A 13609-nucleotide genomic window follows, 5' to 3' on the forward strand; every position below is an offset into this window, starting at 1 on the left:
ATCATCGAGGTTGCTGCCCACGTGTGCAGTCGGATCTTTGCGGCTCTATTTTTAGTGGCAATTTGTAAAAGTAATAATATTAAAAAAGCAACAGTTTAAAGCGCAAGCGGTACCAATTTTAGATATTGTTCCTCAATATGTACGTTTTGAAGCAGCAGCAGCCCCAGCAGCATATAACAGTGGAGGAGGTGAACTATGGGTGGCATATCGCTTCGTCGTCGTCGTCGTCGTCGTCAGCGTGCATTCATTGGCACATTACACATATGTGTCGTTATGGTAAATCCATTAGGAAAAGTGCACTCATTAGTAGCTCTGCGCGCCTGGTTGAGGGAGGTGGACCCCTTTGATGTGTTTACTGGGGTGGGACGGGGGAACGGTGCTGGGGCTGACGGCGAGTGCAGCGAAACTACAAAAGAGTACCAGCGAAACGCGGCCACTGACTGCCGACTGACAAACGTATCATTAGACAAAGGAGGAAAGTGTCAATTATATTTTATCACTGTATAGAAATGAAATTGCCACATTCATAACACTCTCCGCTGAGTTGAAAGCGGTGCGGTGGTGTGGATAAGCTTCCTATTCGACTAGAGCAGTAGGTACACGGCTAAAGATGGCGGCGTCAAACCATACAACTACTGGTAGTTTAAATGGTAATAGTTATTGCTATCTGTTGCTTCGATAGGAAAACTATGACCGAGTGGTGACGGATTTTCGCAGCAGTGGAAGGCGAGGAACAACGGGAAACCATAGTAACAGTTCACCAGAACGAGCACTTCACAATTATACACTTTTATGGGCGGATTTTATGACTTATTTAAAAGCACCCACCGCATCACACTGCTGGCTGTTTGGCTACGGAGATTGATTAGGCGGCGATTTCCAATAATATCCATCGACTTTCAAACGTTTGTTGGAAACAAATTGGCTGTTGTTTTGAAATTGTTATTTAATTCGAGCACGCTCTAGGCGCGATGCCAGCGTGGTCTTTTATGATGGGCTAGTCAATTGATGAATTGATATTGGATTGTGCTACTGATAGCGTTCGAACTTATTAATTAATCATTCACGCACATCATCCTCCATCTAAACTTGTAGACATAGCTTTTGTTTATAGAAATTGTTGTAAATTTCACGATGGAGCAGGGCAACGGAGTTTTCGTTCCTCTAAAGAGCAAACAGCGTGTGCATCCTGTTGAAATTGCAGTATACGAGTCTACAGCGCACTCTCTACAACTTGAGATTGAAGGAACCAAGCAAACTCTGAGATCAAATTGAAAAGTAAATTTGATGTAGTGATGTTGCTGCTTCGGCTTGTTTTGGTGGTTTTAACGGTTAAATCAAAATATCAAAATGGAAAGCAACAAAATCTTCCGTTGACATCAGCTATCAATAAGAGCAAACTGAAAACTCAATTTGATGTAGGTACATTTTGCTGTTGATAACCAAACGAGTTTTCAATTTGATGTTCAGCCAAGGCAATAAAAAGGAAACTGCATCAACATGAAGACACAAAAATCAACAGCATATTGAGATGTAGATTAAAAGTTCAATATCATATATATTTGTCAACCGTAAACTGAAATCAAATTATAATTTCAATGTGATGTTGACACTTAAAATTGAAATCGATTTCCTTTCATTTTGAAATTGGACTTTGGTCGAGAGAACAACAATCCAATAGGAAACCATTAACATCTTTTTTAGCACTGGAGCAGTTACACACCAAATGACGAATCGATCTGATGCGACCTTCTCCGATTTGCATGAAACTTTAAGCTGTCAGCTCCAGGCGCAGGAGCACCAAAGGCTGCTCAAAGCCAATAAGTAGACACGTCTCCGGAAGCCTACCGACGAGTCTGACAATTCTAGCGTCAACTCTCGTGAAGGCGTTGGAGGAAAGGCAAAAGCGGCAGGATTTGAAAGAGCTGGAGGCGGAGATGCAGTGGCGGATGAGGGAAAAGGTAGTAGTAGTAAAATTTACGTTTATTTGCTGTTTATTAGTCTCTGAACCTTTGGATGGTAGCTGTTCTCCGTAACTCCAGCGTCTGAAGACCAGCCAGGTGATGGACCTCAGAGTTCCTCTTTCGATGACTTGAGCATCATCCTCAAAAACTTGTTTTGGACCCATTGTAATTTGAGGTGATGGAAATTTGCGCTACTCTCCCAGATTGGCACCCCGTATTCTATTACAGGAAGGACTATTTGCTTATAGACAGCAAGTTTGTTTTTCAGGGACAGAGTGGATCTCCTGTTGATGAGTGGGTATAACGATCTCATCAGGATTACATTTGGTTTTTGTATTGTCAATGTAAAGCAGCTTGCTGTCGAGTCTAAGGCCGAGGTACACTACCTCTTTTGACCAGTCCACGTGATGGTATTATTCTCAGACGGAACAAGTCTGGGTGATTTGGAATGAGGAAAGATGATGACCTGGGTCTTTGCCACGTTGATACGGATCTTCCAGCTGTTAGAAAAAATTTGACACGACATTTAGGCCTCCCTGAAGTTTGGCGGTCAGAGCTCCGATGACCCTACCCTTAAAGATGATGGATGTGTCATCTGTGAACAGAGACAGCGATTCACCATCAGGGAGAGCTAGCATATCGGAGGTGAACAGGTTGAATAAAATGGGGCCAAGGATGCTTCCCTGTTGGACACCCGCACCGATGTGATGCCATTGAGAGAGACTCGGAATGTCTTGCTCGAGAGGTAATTTTTAATTATCTTCACTAGGATGATTGGAAGACCGTATCGCTGCAATTTGTAGACCAGGCCATCATGCCAAACATTCTCGAACGCTTTTTCAACGTCCAACAATGTCATGACAGATGTTTTAGATACAGACTTGTTCCGTCGGAGAATATTTGTTACTCGAGGCAGCTGGTGAACAGTCGAGCGACCTTTACGGAAGCCAAACTACTCCTCGAGCAATAAGTTGTTTTCTTCGGCAGATGCCAGGAGTCGATGGTAGACTGCTCTTTCGAACAGCTTGGATAACCCCGAGAGAAGGTTGATGTCGGTAGCTTAAAGGAGCGAATGGGTCTTTCCCAGGTTTCCGGATGGGGATGTCTTTAGCTGACTTCCAGCACGAGGGGAAGTAGCCAAGTCTGAGGCGCTGTTTAAAAATCAGTGTCAGGTCGTTGATGAATCTGGAACTCAGGCTTGAACTTCCAGATTGAGGATTTGGTCGAAACCTGGGGCCGTCATATTTTTAGATGATTTGGTATAGGCCAACAGTTCGTCAGCCGTAATCTCGGATTCCACAGGAAAGTTGTTGGGAATTCGATGGAGGTTGGCTGCATTTACCGCAACTGCAGTATCGAATGGACTAGGCATGTTCAGTCCGAGATTATGCGAGCTGTCGAAGTGTTGACCTATTGTATCAGTCTTCTCTTCAGGGGTTATCAGATGGGCGACTGAATCATTGCGTTGATTCAACGGCACAAGAAGGGCTTAGCACTATCTGGGAGAGAGCTCATCTTGTTACTAAAGTCCTCATTTCTGAGGTCCACCATCCTGGCATGGATAATTTTTGTCAGATAGTTGCAATGGGTCCAGCGCGTTGGTACTGCCTACGCATTGTGTTACGGAGTCTGATAAAGTTTTTAGTGGGACTATCAAAGTTCAAAGTATTGCTCACCTGTCTGGATACTGGCACGTGTTGTTCCCTGGCTTGGGATATCGTTTCCTCCGGATGTACTTCGTAGTCGACACAGTGCTGGAACCGATCCCATTCAACACGATGGTAGTTTCGCCGAGATGCTTGAAATCTGTTAGCCGAGAAGCCTACTTCGGCCACCACCGGGTAGTGGTCCGAGCTCAGCTCCTGTGTTCCGTGTTGCTGACGAAGATGTCGATGGTCGCATGGACCTCAGACCGACTCAACCGGGTGGGAGTGTCCAGGGCCAAGATGGTATAGTGACCCTCTTGCAGGTCTTCATTCAGGATGGTGCGTCTCGATTGCTCCGTCTGGTGCCCGGTCTCCAGCGATGATGAAGTTCCTGCACCTCCGGGTGAGTTTGATGATGCTTTCCGTAGGGCCCCTGATGACCCGTTCCTGATGTTGGTTTGCACTACCACAGCGAAGTAAGTAGTTCGGGGGCCAGTATGATCCACCGGAAGTCGCGCAATTTGTGTGATAGTACAGACCATCGTCTTCAGCACTGCGCAAACTTCAAGGACATGTCATATGCAGACCGACTGAAGCTGGTAGCCCGCGAAAAACTTTGCCGCGTGTCTCTCAACGACCAAATTCAGGATTCGCTGTAACATCGGTGATTGCAAGGAGCTCCACTATTCGCTAATGCACCCCGTGGTAAACGCTGTCGGAATGAGAGCTCATATCCGAACCAACTGTACGGGCATGTTCCGGATGCTTCCGGTGCATTTATACTGTGCTGGAAAGTCGATCACGGTGTTGACGTTCGTCGACGAAGGTGCTTCCGTTACGCTGTTGGTGAAAAACCTAGCTGACCGGCTGGGCATTGTTGGAGGACAAGAGCGGCTGACGATCAAATGGATAGCCGATATCATACGTGAAGAGGAGGAGTCCCGACGAATGAATCTGTGGGCGTCGGGTGTTAGTACCGATGCAAGTAACAAGCTGCTGCTGCATAGTGTCCGCACGGTTGGAAAATTGACACTACCACGCCAGGAACTGCCAGGACTGAACAACATCCATTAATTTGTTCCGATGGATGCGAAGGTTGGTGCACCTGTCGATGCAAACTCGGATGGACGGTATACGAACTGTTGGACTGTTTTCCTTTGACCATGCGAAAGATGAAGCGGCTTGAGAAGAATCCGGAGCGGCATAAGAACGTCTGCAAGCAAGTCGACGATAACTTTGACAGTGTCGGCACAGTGGAAGAGGAAGTCAAGTCAGGGCAGGAGGTGCACGTGGTACACAGGAAAACAAGCTTCGTAATCGAAACGAAACGAAACCACCCGTGCTTATCAACCGGTACAAGCAGACTTCAAAGGTGCTAGCTCTAGGTGTAATCTGGGATCCGGACTTGGACGAATTCGCTTTCTCGACGATGAAGGAGTTGTTGGCGTACTTTATGAGGATAAACTACCAACGAAAAGATCTATTCCAAGCAGCTTGATGGTATTCGTCGATATGCTCGAGCTGTGGCCTTCAGTCACCATTCACGGCAAAATCAATATCCAAGGTCTGAGGCGTTGCAACTGCAATCAGAATCATCAGAACATTGATGTCAAGTGCTGGAAGCTGTGTATACGGAGCACCAGTCTGACCGGACATAGAAGTCATTAGAATTAAAAGCGTGCTGAAATCGATTCGCTGGATCGATGCTTTGTGTTTGTGCAAGCGGTCGTCAACGGCAATGTTCCACCACTAAAACCAACGGTCGTGTATCAGCCGGAGGATCAGTGTCCATCGAAGAAGTCTACGTTCGAAGAAGCCGACGGGGAGGCGGGATATGCTGTCCTGCTTCACGATGTGACCGACTTCGAGGCGAGTTCTTGGTGGATAATATTGTAGTGGATGAACTTCATCATCAACTACCAACGCAAGCAGAGGGGTGCGCCGATAGTAACTACGCAACATTTGATCGAAGCGGTATCAGCAAAAGAACCACTTTGCCAGGACGAACTTCAGCTGGCCAACACCATTCTGTGGAACAGGTTTTTCGCACGAAATGAGAGCAGCGATCAACCAACGAACGAAATGAAAGAAAAGCAAAAAGCCGCCGAAAAAGGGTGACTTGGTGTTCGATGACGGGAAAAGTTGGAAATGTTGGAGACGAGATATTATGGAAGTGGTGAACAAGGAATTGGATGGACGAATACGACAGGCAGATATGAGAACTGCTAATGGCAAAGTACATTTGAGAATCTAGCGTTGTTGTAGATTCAGTAAATCCAGACATTCCAAAAGTACCTGAGGTTACGGACTGGGGTGTTGCAACATCGTAGAAGCATTCCTCGTAACATCAAGGAAAAAATGAGTAGAATTTCAAGAGAATTCTGAGAAACAATCCCGTGGAATACTGATTGTGAATTCCAAGGTAATTGTTTGACAATACTTTAGAAATTTTCGGGTGACTTAAAGCGCAGGAGAATCCTGGGGATATTTCCTAGATAATTGTAATAATAATTTTAAGACAATTCTAAGGTAAACTTTAATGGAATGCTAAGGAGAATTCCAAGGTAAGGAATGGAGAAGTCTTCTAGATTCTGTGACATGAAAAGTTCTCAATGTTCTAAAGCTCACAAAGTTAATCAAACTGACGGATATAGGACCACATACTTTTGAGATATCGAAGTTAACCAATACTCAAGTATCAGAGGCTTATTTATGTTTTGTTCTGGTGATACCCTGTCACAGTCTTAGAATTTCGATTCTAACTGGTATCATTTAGAGAAAAAAAAGTCAAATTGTCAATCGCCAACACAAATTTATGAAACTCTCGGACATTGCTAATTTGTTTAGCCCTCAGACATAATTTTTGGTGTCTTCTACTAAGGATAATTTAAGAATTCCGAGCTTGGAGAAACATTCAAAATGCCGGTTTTTTATTAATAGAATTCGATTAATAAAGGCAAACCGAACCAATTTCAAGGTTCAAATCTAGTTCCCGCTTATTTCCCGATTCTTCCAGGTTGTCTTCGATTCCCAGTTGATTCCCGGGTCTCCCAGTTTTCCCGGATCAGTGACCACCCTGCTTTTGCTGTACCTGATCTAGATACACTACATAAATTAATGATCGAAGAAAACTACTTTCATCAAAATTAAGCAAAATCGGACTGAACAATTTAATCTTTTGTTTTTGCATTTTTCCTTTATTGGTACTTTATAAAATTTAAGCTGAACTGCCAAATCTGTCAACATATATTCTTTTTCAGTAAGTCGTACGACTTTCCTCAAGAACCATTCAAAAGCTCATTGAAATTAGTTTGGGTTCGTTTAAGGTTCTTAGATCCACCGAATAATCCACTACGGTCCCTTGTTCACAGTTGGATGGGCTTGTGGAAACTTCTAGAATTATACACTGTGTTCGTTGGAATTGCCCTGGAGATGGATTAAATAGATTCCGTCCTGTGATAAAACTATTTCTACATGCTACAGAGTAAAATGTGAAATTTATACAATCGCACACACGTGCGATAAATCACGTGCAGCTCTAGTGTCCCCCACCACCGCCAACGTCAGGAAACTCTAAACTCACGAAAAACACCACCTACCTATCTAATCCCATTCCGTTCAAAACAGTTTCCACCTATCATCCAAGTGAAAAGCGATTGACAAATCGGACCACACCGCCGCAGCCGTACTGTAGCAGCTAAAGCGGTCAACGCATTAACCTTTCAAAGTCAAGAGTCACATGAAAGCTGAAACAGTTAGGGCTGACTATCCAACTGTCGGTTCGTCACGGGGCACCGCCTCTGTGTATTGTTAGTCGTTACAAAATTTCACTCTCCTTCGGGTTTCAAAAATCGAACTGATCGCGTTCCTTCGCGCTTGCTGGCTGGTGTGGGATGTGCCGACCCTGATGATGACTGCCTTCGGCAATCGTCAGCAGTCTATTTCAAGCGAATTCATTCATAAAATTTACTCGAAAAATAACTTGCAAGGTTCACACCTCGCTCAGTCGTACGTGCCATAGGTATAGGTAGGTATGTTACACTCGGCTTAGACTAGACCCGTTTCCCGTACGTGATCGATTGAATTTATGAATGAGTCGTTTTGCATTGCATCAGAACATCGAGGTGCATTCGACGACGACGACGACATACCGGCGGCGTTGCTTTCGGCATTCGGCAAGTTTGCAACGACGTCAGCGGTCGAGATTTTGGTCGAGGGCAAATACCTACTCGAATCTAGGACGTGGTTTTTTTTTGTAGCGAGCAATGCATACTAGCAGCTGCACTATCGAACGAATGCATACCTCCGGTGGTCTTGCCGATGAGTGGCCTTGCGAACTGGATTTTCTTGGCAGGATTTCTTCTGAACAGGCAAATGAATGAGATGCTTGCTCGGTTAATGAATCGGGGAAACGAGTCTGGAATAATGCCAAATTCTGGCGATGCATGGGGCAAATGTTCTGCAGATTCCGTGATGCTCAACTTGACTTTTCCACCAGCGCAAAGAACCGTAATCAAAACTGCTATCCGAAACCCGCAACGAAAATGACTTTTCTTTTGAGGAGAGAGATGAGCTTAAAAGAAAATCAACCTAGCCGAACCACTCCTGCTCCATTCCTATGCTTCGACTGTTCTATTTTGGCAACCAAGCTGACCGTATCTACCGAACGTCGATAGGTAGCAACGGTGGTCAAGAGATATGTTATTGTGTTCTATTTTTAGCCGCATGATTACAGAGGAAACGATCTTGCGCGATCATCGGAACGCACCTCACCACCGAAGAAGATTAGGAAATTGCTTTTTTTTTTCTCTATATATATATACCTACAATGTATTTTTTGGCCGCTTCAACACTAGGAAATATGGCTACATAGAGCGTCTATAACTCGTAGGATCATCGAAACAAACCAGCAACGCTATATATGTATATGTGTGGAAGTAATATACATGAACTCATCGATGCTGCTGATGATCATGATTGAGCGATCGGTTATCTACGATGACTGATCGAACTCTTATATTTGCCAGTGCACGGTTTATTTGTTCTAGGGAGCGGAGTATAGCAGCAGTTCCCAACCTCTCTTGTTGGTTGCAACCCACTTTGAGATATTCCATTTTAACTCTTCGAACAGACACTTTTTTTCAAAATCATGTAGCTCGGATGATATTTATCAGTTTTCTAATGTTTTTATACCGTTGCACAGTGGCAGCCTTAAGTATGCACCTTTAGAATTGATGAAACGATCCATTCAAATGATAAATATTCCTTAGAAAACACCCCGGTTATGAAAAATTTAGCCACACAACTATAAAAATGTACCACTCTATTTCTAAAGAAGGAGCATTGAAATTGCACGAATTACCCATTAACATATTGCAAATGATCCATAAAACGTTCAACAATGAACCAGAAACTGAAGAAATTGATCCATAGAAAATTAAGTTTGCGCACTAAAAAATATCGCAATGATCCATAAAATACATATACTTTTCATGTTTTGGACATTATTTATTAAATTTTGAACGATAAATCTTAGAAAATTGCTCCATTACTGCGTAGCTTCTCAGATTTACTGTCCTGCCCGTGTTATTTTTTATTCAGAGGAACGGAGTGACGGGCAAGAGTCTAGAATAATCTACTAATCTAAACTTCTATAAAAAGCTTCTAATGTTTCTAGACAAACATTTGAAAAGGCCGGAATTCCAAAATCACCATATCGAGAAAATCGCTTCTGAATTTTGATGACCTAAATAATAATCCTATTTCACAACTTTCGCATTTTTCTGGGTAAGTTTATTAGCTTGACATATCTAGACCAACAATTGAAATAGGCGAAAGAACCTAAATGTAAACAATGGCTTTAAACACAAAATTCTCGAGAATCAAAAATTCCCAAGTAAACTAACAATGCCATTCGATAAAGAAAGTTTGCTCTATCAGATGATGGGGTTAGATTGCTTGGATGTGCTTTGATTCACGAGAAATTTGCGTTTAAAGCCATTGTCTACGATTGGTTGTACCGCCTATTTGAATTGTTGGTCTAGATATAATTAATAGTGTAAAGACTGGAACGCTCAAAAATTGGTCGACAAAAAAATCGTTTCTTTCAGTCAAAATTCATATCACAAAAATCTTATTACTTTATTTTATTTTTTGTAGTTCAATTCATATATTTAAAGAAAAACATGTTCGTTTATTCTTTTGGTTTACCAAATCCAAACTGCCGTGCCTTCCGCTTAACCCCTTGCATTAAATTTTGCACGATCTTATTCGCCGCCGAACGCCAGTTAGATTTAAACTGCTGCTCGTTTTCCATGGATTTATTAGTTTTTTTGAAATTCCGTTTGACCAAGGCCCAATGTTGTTCGATAGGGTGGAGTTCTGGGCTATTGGGAGCGTTGTGGTCTTTGGGTACCACAACCACGTTGTTCGCATCGTATCACTCGATTGCCTTTTTTGGTATTTTTTCGGAAACTTCTATAGTTTGATGGTTTTGAAAATTTCAGCCACCTTCCCTTTTCCTGATGCGGTATAAAACTCCTGTCCCGGAAGCTACTTGAAATCCGCCTTCACATAAGTTTCGTCGTCCATGACGACACAGTTGAACTTTGTGAGCAGATTTGTATACAGCTTTCGGAACCGTTGCTTTGCCGACGTGTTTTGTTTGTAATCTCGGTTCACCTTCTTAAACGTTGACAACCCGGCTCGTTTCTTGGCCCGCTGCACAGTAGCATGGGAGACATTGAGCTTTCCAGCGACGTCCCGGATGGAGAGGTTAGAATTCCGCTTATATTTCACCGCCACCTTCTTCGTCGTCGCTGCCACGTCCGGATTACGATTGCCACAGCTTCCAGGCTTCCTGGCGATCGACAGACGCTCCCCCGAACACTTTTAAAACGTTTGTCACGGTCGATCTGGCCACATCCAGCAATTTTGCCATCTGGTCAATTCATGAAACTGATCCTAGAGCACCGCGGTTTTTTTTTTCTAAACCACTCATACACTTCCTATCAGAATGAATTCGGTGTTGTGACCAAAAAATTGACGCTGGGGACCACTGAATGGTCCACTAGAAGATCAGGAACATCCGTAGAAGTGGTCAATTCATGAACCTGATCTTAGAATTCCATGTTTTTTTTTCAAAACCTCTCATAGACTTCTTATCAGAATGAATTTAGAGTTTTGTTCGGAATATGGACTCTGGAGGCTACGGGATGGTCCACTGGAAGATCTGAAACATCCTTAAAAGTGGCAATTCATGAAACCGATCCTAGAACTCCACGGTTTTGTCGAAACCACTCCTAGACGTCGTATCCGAATGAATTCTAAGTTGTGTTCGGAATATGAACTCTGGGAACTACATGATGGTCCTCCGGAAGATCCGGAGCATCCGTAAACGTGGATAATTCATGAGGCTGATCCTAGAGTTCCACGGTTTTCGAAACCACTCAAAGACGTCTTTTCGAAATTATTTCGGAGTTGTGATCGGATTATGGACCCATGGGTTCATGGAATGGACCTCTAAAAGATCCGGAACATCCGTAAAAGTGGTCAATTAAGCCAAGAAGTACAAAGCGCAAGTGCTCATGCTACAAAATTTGGGGCGAGTAATTTTGACGTAGGATTACGTCTGTGATTTCTATATGGGGGTACACTTTGTGAAATCCGAAAATGGAACATGTAACAAAATTTTGAAAGATTTTGAACGTTAATAACTCAGCTGCCTCTGGACCAATTTCAATAATTTTATCACCTATCGATCAGAAATATTTTTACGCATGTGCTTAGTTTAAGATTTTATCATTTTTCAAAATGTGCAACTGTTGCTATGATAATTAAAATTATCACCGATTGCCTGCGAAAAGCGATTCAACCGCTGATCGTATTCAGTTCCAATCACCGTGTGTGGTGGTGTCCGGTCATCAGCATCAACAGCAGTGCCTTCGGCGCGTGGCGTTGAACATTGTTCTCCAGTACACAACGAAAGTCTGCCTGTAAGCAGCGAGCTGCAGCCCACATAAACATCCATAGAAAGAGGAAGAAGTCGCACCGCTATTAATCGGAATCAGTAGCTCCTCGTGAGTCGCTGTGGGCCATCTATGCCAAGCGCGTCACCCTCATTCCAAACAACATACAGCTCACCAGCCTCATCTGTGTTTAACACCCTAATAGCTCAGCATTACTCAACCATCACGACAAAACGGTCCTTTACAGGTCCACCATAAATTTGTAAAGACTATTTTTTTGGACATTTGTCAAGGTCATCAATCGGATATCAATTCCCATATCAAGATAGAGCTGGAATTAGAGCGTAACATCTTTTGTAAAGAATTACTTCTTTCGATGATGTCTTGAAAGTCAAGGCTAGCCCACGCAAATCAACATCACCATCAGGTGGGGTAAGACTTCCCCTAACCGACGGTAATGTTGATTTGCGTGGGCGTGCCTTGAATTCCTAAAAATCATCGAGAGAAGTCATTGTTTACAAAAACTTTTACGTCTAATCCCAGCTCTATCTACATATGTTTAAATCTAACAAACCATGTACTTTAAGGCAACATTGGAGGTGTAATTTCAAAATCCAAAGTCGGTCGCGGCCACTTTCACGTCTGATTTTGAGCCAGAGATGATGGATTTTAATTTTTGATAAGACAATCGATAGGCAATTTTTCTACAAATCTGTTAAAATTAAGACTATAATTTTTCAAAATGTCTCTATTGAAAATTGCACGAATGTGCAACTGTTGCTATGATAATTAAAATTATCATCGATTGCATGTGAAAATCGATTTCCCTAACACAGATTTCAAAGTTGAATTCCATCCGGTCTCAACAAACGGTGTTTATTCAATCACCGCGTGGTTTTTTTTATGAATTGATTTATTTGTACAGGCTCAATCACCGCGTGGTGAGTGGTGGTGTTCTCCAGTACACAACGAAAGGCTGCCTGCAAGCAGCGAGCTGCTGCTTGCATGAGCATCTATAGAAGGAGGAAGCAGCCGCACCCCTATTGATCGGAATCAGTAGCTCTTCGTGAATCGCTGTGGGCCATCTATGTCAAGTGCGTCCTAAAGAGTATAAACAGAGAGAACCCCGCTCAAATTTATATTCCTACACAAAACACAAGTTCCTGCTGCAGTTAACAAATAAGATTTATTATATAAGACCACGTAGTCCTACGTCACCATTGCGTACAACCCCTTAGGGCTGTTAATCACTATTTCACATTGAAAACAATGTTTAGACATCAACGACTAAAATAGGCACAATTGCGTCAATATAGGGATTCAACTGTCAAGACCTTTCAAAATATCTGGTCCGAATTTTTCACATGTTTGTGCTTCTGTATTTGTTTTTCTTTTTTCTTGATTTGTTTTCCGTCCTTAGTATCAATGCTACCGACGCCAGGGAGGCAGCTCCCACACCAAGGCCCTACCTATCGACCAATCAATTCATGGATCGGGGACCAACGGCTTTACATCCATTTCTGAAGGAAGGCGTTAGAGATTTTATGACTCAGAATCCCGACGGCACCGACTCAGGCCCTGTGGAATGAGAGACAGTCACGCTGTGGCAGATGCCACTGTGCTTGGTGTTGAAATTGATAATTTTCTTGAAGATCGGTTTTTTCGGCAATATAGGAGTCAACCTAGAGAGTTTCGCTTGGAGTTTAGTACGATTTTACACAGAAAGTTTTCAAGAATCGCCAATGACGAAGAAAGGTCTGCTAAATCTGGAAAATTTTGAAACTGATTAGAAACCCAACCCAATGGAATCCCATGAATATACCATAAAGGAATTCGAATAGAGCAAGAAGCAGCTTTCAACATCACAGAATTGGTAGTAGTAAAATTTACGTTTATTTGCTGGGTTTTTATGTTTCAACATTTGATTTAACATTTCAATTGGTTAGCCTTTGGCTCTTCATCTTTGTTCTAGTTAATTGGTTATTCTAATGTTATGATTGCGTTTAGCGCTAATTTACAGGATACCCTTTGT

General features: G+C 42.8%; 1 protein-coding gene across 1 annotated transcript in view; it reads left to right on the plus strand.

Annotated features, from left to right (window-relative positions):
- The first annotated feature begins 10210 nt into the window (after positions 1-10210).
- The window catches only part of LOC135701513 (THAP domain-containing protein 1-like), a 278412-nt gene continuing 275013 nt past the window's right edge, over positions 10211-13609 (plus strand). The window contains exon 1 of the mRNA XM_065222331.1: positions 10211-10220. The gene's annotated coding sequence lies outside the window, so the exon portion shown is untranslated. The remainder of the gene's footprint in view (positions 10221-13609) is intronic.

The sequence above is a fragment of the Ochlerotatus camptorhynchus genome, unplaced genomic scaffold, assembly GCF_037179485.1.
Source record: "Ochlerotatus camptorhynchus isolate MF236.1 unplaced genomic scaffold, CSIRO-AGI_Acam_v1.1 ptg000165l, whole genome shotgun sequence".
In the NCBI taxonomy this organism is placed as follows: domain Eukaryota; kingdom Metazoa; phylum Arthropoda; class Insecta; order Diptera; family Culicidae; genus Ochlerotatus; species Ochlerotatus camptorhynchus.